The sequence below is a fragment of the Carassius auratus genome, unplaced genomic scaffold (genome assembly GCF_003368295.1).
Source record: "Carassius auratus strain Wakin unplaced genomic scaffold, ASM336829v1 scaf_tig00001751, whole genome shotgun sequence".
Classification (NCBI taxonomy): domain Eukaryota; kingdom Metazoa; phylum Chordata; class Actinopteri; order Cypriniformes; family Cyprinidae; genus Carassius; species Carassius auratus.
The window spans coordinates 130630-136629 of NW_020523392.1; the positions used below are offsets into that span (position 1 = coordinate 130630).

A 6000-nucleotide genomic window follows, 5' to 3' on the forward strand; every position below is an offset into this window, starting at 1 on the left:
CAGGCGGCGGCGTGTTAAATTGGATCTTTGCAAAGCATCAGCGGGCCTGTGCTGGGCGACACTCTAATGGCCATCAGAAATGGATCTTCCTCTTAGACGTGCAATAGCAGGCGACCATCCATAAAGACCCTGTCAGCCGTGCACAGAGCTCATTTACACCTTTGCGTATTCCCATTATCTACAGGCCAACGAGCCGAGCGTCCACACGTACGCTGATCACATCAGCCCCACCAGGACGCAGGTGTTTACCAGCATGTCACTTCACCCGAGGGCTAAGAGGGCCGAAGATGTCACGCGTGCTCCCTTATCATCGTAACAGGCAAGAAAAAAGAAACACAGCGGAACTGTGAGATCGGTATCTGCCTCAGTCACATTTCTGTGATAAATCAGAATCAATTCAGAAGGAATATCACTGCTTTCTAAAAGGAATATTATTCCCTACTGAGAAATATGGAAGAAGAAGAAATATATAATTTCTGTAAATCTCCGGGCATCCATCACTGAACAAAAGCTACAAAAAATCAACCTCACATATTCTAGACCCATCTCATCCTGATAAGCACAATGATATCTGCTTATGATGGCCACCCACAGGATGAGAGCTGATGTTATTGGGACGTGAACAGGCGCGGCGTGTTAAATTGGATCTTTGCAAAGCATCAGCGGGCCTGTGCTGGGGCGACACTCTAATGGCCATCAGAAATGGATCTTCCTCTTAGACGTGCAATAGCAGGCGACCATCCATAAAGACCCTGTCAGCCGTGCACAGAGCTCATTTTACACCTTTGCGTATTCCCATTATCTACAGGCCAACGAGCCGAGCGTCACACGTACGCTGATCACATCAGCCCCACCAGGACGCAGGTGTTTACCAGCATGTCACTTCACCCGAGGGCTAAGAGGGCCGAAGATGTCACGCGTGCTCCCCTTATCATCGTAACAGGCAAAGAAAAACAAGAAACACAGCGGAACTGTGAGATCGGTATCTGCTCCAGTCACATTTCTGAGATAAATCAGAATCAATTCAGAAGGAATATCACTGCTTTCTAAAAGGAATATTATTCCCTACTGAGAAATATGGAGAAGAAGAAAATATATAATTTCTGTGAATCTATCACCTTTTACTTCCTTACACCATTCCACTTTTATCGTAATTGAACGTGAAAGTTATTCCCATGGCCAGACTTTTCTTTTCAAGGAAATCAATGTCTTATTTGGCCCTAGTTAAGAGCCTATATCTTATCAAGCATTTTGAAGTTCTCATGCCAATTCTAAAGAGTGAGCATTTGTAATCGTTGGACTGTGTTTGAACCACACAGAGAGAAAGTCAATGCTTAAATTTATTTGCATAGTGTCTATTATCCTCACTTTATGTGCATTTATTTGCACTATTGCAGGTGCTTTGGCTATGCAAAATGTGCAATTATTGGCATGACAAATTAAGAACGTTATAAATGAAAAACACAAGAAAGATGAATAATGATCAAGATAAAATAGCACTTTGTTGACTGTTTCTAAGAAAGAATATGGACTTTTTTTAATAAAAAAAAAATCTAATCAAACATTTTAATGCAATGACTAGACTAATTATTAATATATAGTGTGAACTTTATATATGAAAATGTGAATGGAGTGAAATTCCAGTTTTCAACCAGTTTTTTTTTTTTTTTTTTAACTAGAACAGTGTGTCTGCATTAAGGGCATAGCCCTTAAATAGTTTCAATCGTATTTGAACAGACAGAAGTTTTTTTCCATTCACCTTGGTGAATTTTCTTCATCTGCTGCTCCTCTTTTTTCATCCCCCAAGGATCAATATTGGTACTTATGTTGTTTCCTTTGTATATGCTGTCCTTTGGGTATATTTTTAGAAAACACAATATCTCCTTCCACTGTTATGCGGATGAAGTACAAATTTATTTGCCTGTCAAAACAAATGTCAAAGCTTAATTTTTTGTCATTACATAATTGCCTGAGAGATAAAAAAAAAATATGGCTGGATAAAAACTTCCTTTGTCTTGATGAACATAAGCTATATATATATATATATAGTAAAAATAGTAAAATATAAAAAGTATTAAAAAAAGTAAAATAATAAGATATATAAGAGTGTTATGTTCTGACAGCCAGGCTAAAAATAAATGGTGACCAAGCTTTTTTAAGTGGTGGTACCTAATTTGTGGAATAGTTCACATGTACACATAAGAACTGCTCAGACTGTTGGAATTTTCACTATTTAAGACTCACCTGTATTCCTTGGCTTTTGTTTCGAGCTGAGCTAAGACATTGTGATGTTTTTACTGTATTTGTCTTATTTGTCTGTGTTTTTTCTGCACATTGTTAAGCACTTTGGTCAACCATGGTTGTTTTTAAATGTGCTATATACTGTAAATAAAATTGAACTGAACTATGAAGTCAATGGGGACCAGCAATTGTTTGGTTACACACATTCCTCAAAATATCTACAGCGGGTAAAATAAGTATTGAACAGGTCAAGGTGCTGATGACATGTTTTCACCTGATAAAAACCCAATTAATCCATACCTACAAAGGAAAACAATACAAATAAGTTCAGAAATTTAGTTGCGTAATAAAACGGAATGACCCAGGGAAAAAGTATTGAACACACTTATTAAAATGTATTTAAAACTTCGTACAAAAGCATTTGTCAGTAATGACAGTTTCAAGGTACCTCCTGTATGGAGAAACTAGTCGGCCCATTTTTTCACACAAAAAGTCTTCAAATCTTGAAGGTTCCATGGGCCTCTTCTATGAACTTTGATCTTAACTTCCTTCCATAGATTTTCTGTTGGATTCAAGTCAGGTGATAGGTTGGGCCATTCTAACAGCTTTACTTTCTTTCTCTGAAACCAACTGAGAGCCTCAATGGCTGTTTGTTTGGGATCATTGTCTCATGAAAATGTCCACCCTCATTGCATCTTCTGTCTCCTGGTGGATGGCAGCAATTTTTTTTATCAAGATTGTCTCTGTACATTTATCCATTAATCTTTCCTTCAATTATATACATTTTGCAAGTGCGACACCATGATGTGCAGTGCCATTTGACCTCCAGACATGGTGTGTATTATGGCATCCAAATAATACATTTTTTGTTTAATCTGACAAGACTATATTCTCCAAGTATTTCACAGGCTTGTCTAAATGTTGTGAATACAGGCCATGGTGGTTGAGTCCATTACTTATAGATTTCTTTAAAACAATTGTATGTGCAAATTCCAGGTCTTTCTGAAGCTCTCCATAAGAGGTCCTTGGCTATTAGACGACTCTTCTGATAATTATTTTCACTCTGTCAGAAATCTTGCGAGGAGCACCTGCTCATGGCCGGATTATGGTGAAAAGATGTTCTTTCCACTTCTGGATTATGACCCCAACAGTCCTCACTGGAACATTCAGAAGTATAGAAATCCTTCTGTAACCAATGCCATCAGTACGTTTTGCAACAATGAGGCGCCAAACGTTTTGAGAGAGCTCTTTGCTTTTATCCATCATGAAATGTTTCTTATGTGACACTTTGGTGATGAGACACCTTTTAACAGGCCATCAGTTGGGACTGAACCTTTTTGGACCTTCCTTTCTTCATGTGTTCAAAATTTTTCCCCTTGTTTCATTACAATTTATTACACAGAACTTCATTTCTGAACATATCTGTTTAGTTTAGGTTTTTTTTTTTTTTTTTTTTTTATGTATGAATTACTTGGGTAGTTACCGACATCTGGTGAGAAATTAATGTCAATAGCACCTTTAGAGATACATTTACTGAGAAAAAATGTCACATTTTGATACTTATTTTACACACTGTATTTTTATGGACAACAAAAAGAAATTATAAGGTTTGGAACTCGAGGGTGAGTAAACAGTTTTTCAGTAAACAAGATTTACATTTTGGGGTGGGGGGGGGTGGTCTTGGCCTAATCCTGACAATCCAAATATTGATACAGATAACTTTGAATTTGCAACAGACATGAATGCAGATCAGGATTACGATGCCCTAAAATGTTATAACTATATGTAACCTTGGACCACAAGAACAGTCGCTGTAGCAATAGCCAACAATATATTGTATGTCAAAACTATAAATTTTTATTTAATGGAAAAGATCATGTTCCATTAAGATATTTTGTAAAAGAATTGTGATTAGTAATATGCATTGCTAAGATCTTAATTTGGTAAACTTTAAAGGCAATTTTCTTAATACTTAGAATGTTTTTTGTTTTGTTTTGTTTTTTGCACCCTCAGATTCCAGATTTTCAAATAGTTGTACTGTATCTCGGCCAAATATTGTCCTATCCTAACAAACCACATAACAATTGAAAGCCTATTTATTCACATTTCAGATGATGTATTAATCTCAATTACAAAAAAAAAAAATAAGAGAAAAATGTGCTAATGTCTTGTTTTGTGGTCCAGGGTCACATATGCAGCATGATTGAAATAAGTCTGTAGTAATCAACATGCCACAGATGCATAGATGTCCATAGACATTCACCTGAAAACACCTTGAAACATTTTTTTTTAAGAATGCATTTGTGTGTTCTTAGTTTCCTTGCACGTGTTTGCATTCCCCGAGTGTGCGTGTTTACATTCAGTCATTGTTGTATTATACAGAAACTCTGAGATCCTGGTGAAATAAATCAATAAGATCAAACACCGGCAGACCCTTTTGTCTCTGTCTGAGCGAATCTTCCATTCTGCAGCCAGACTCAGTTCTTTGATTTGATCTGTTTTATTTATAAAGCACAATAAAACAACGATGGTTGACCATTGTGCGGAACGATATAATTTAAACAGAAGAATACATAGAAACGATAAAGACATAAGACATAATAAACTCCTGTTGGCTCATACACTAAAAGCCTTCTCAAAGAGGTAGGCTTTAAGCCTTGTTTTAAAAAATTCTGTCACAATCACAGCTCGGCCTGCTAATGAGGAAACAAAACAACAAAACACACTCCTCTCCTTCAACAGCCTGACCGCTGACCAGCAGAGCACTGACTGAGATGAAAAACACCAGCATTCCACAGACTATGATTGACATGCACTATTTTTCTTTTCTTTTTTTTCTTTTTTTGTGTGAATACTGTCTTCTCAGTTGAGCCAAAGAGAAACTATACCTATGAGAAATATTCCATTTCACACATATTTTGCACACCCATCTGATAGTGTCGGAAAAGAAATAATAATCTTACTGAGTTGTATGCTGGCAGTCCGAATGGAATGTGCTGGAAATGAATGCTCATGTACCTGAATTGGTAAGAAAAAAAAATTATTTTGTGTTGTCCTCTCACAAACGCAAACATAAATAACATGACACTTCATCTAACTGTTATGATGCGGTATATCACCCCTTCTTTTCAGTGAATCAAAAACATGCACTGAAACCAGTCTATTCAAATGAATCTTATGAACAAGTTATTTTAATGAATCAAAAACATGTCGTGCAACCAGAGTAGACTTGTAGCCTGGTTCATGAGAAGTTGATCTTTTAGCGAATCAGAATAGTCCATTTCATAAACAAAGTCCTCTTATGACCAGTTCTTTTTTGAGAATCAAAAACATGCAGTGCAATGAGACTAGTCTGATCTATTAACCTCTTCTTACAGTTCTTTTTTTTTTTTTTTTTTTTACACTACACAGAGCCGTTGTTAACTGAGAAGATGCGGCAATAAACGCTGAAAATGAAGTGGATTTGCGCATCTTCTCTATTAACAATGGCTCTGTGTAGTAACAGCTGCTCTATGTGAAATCACGCACCTGATGGAATTAACCGCTGATTAGAAAACCGGCTTTACTGATGAGATGCGCATAACCATCGGCCGATCGTGATCGGAGCACCCCTAATATATTTATCATAAACTACACATACTTAAGGTTTTGGATGTCTTGAGCTGAAATTCAAGATGTTGAATCAAACACTCACCTTCATTCCAAACATGGCAGGTGCATGATGTCATGTGACAATGAAGTGTCAGGTGACAGGCCTGC

General features: G+C 37.0%; 1 long non-coding RNA gene across 1 annotated transcript in view; it reads right to left on the reverse strand.

Moving 5' to 3' along the window:
* The window catches only part of LOC113069530 (uncharacterized), a 28457-nt gene extending 22457 nt beyond the window's left edge, over nucleotides 1-6000 (reverse strand). Inside the window, exons 1-2 of the long non-coding RNA XR_003279745.1 lie at nucleotides 5936-6000; nucleotides 5205-5259 (exon numbers count right to left, since the gene is read on the reverse strand). This is a non-coding gene — a long non-coding RNA (uncharacterized LOC113069530). The remainder of the gene's footprint in view (nucleotides 1-5204; nucleotides 5260-5935) is intronic.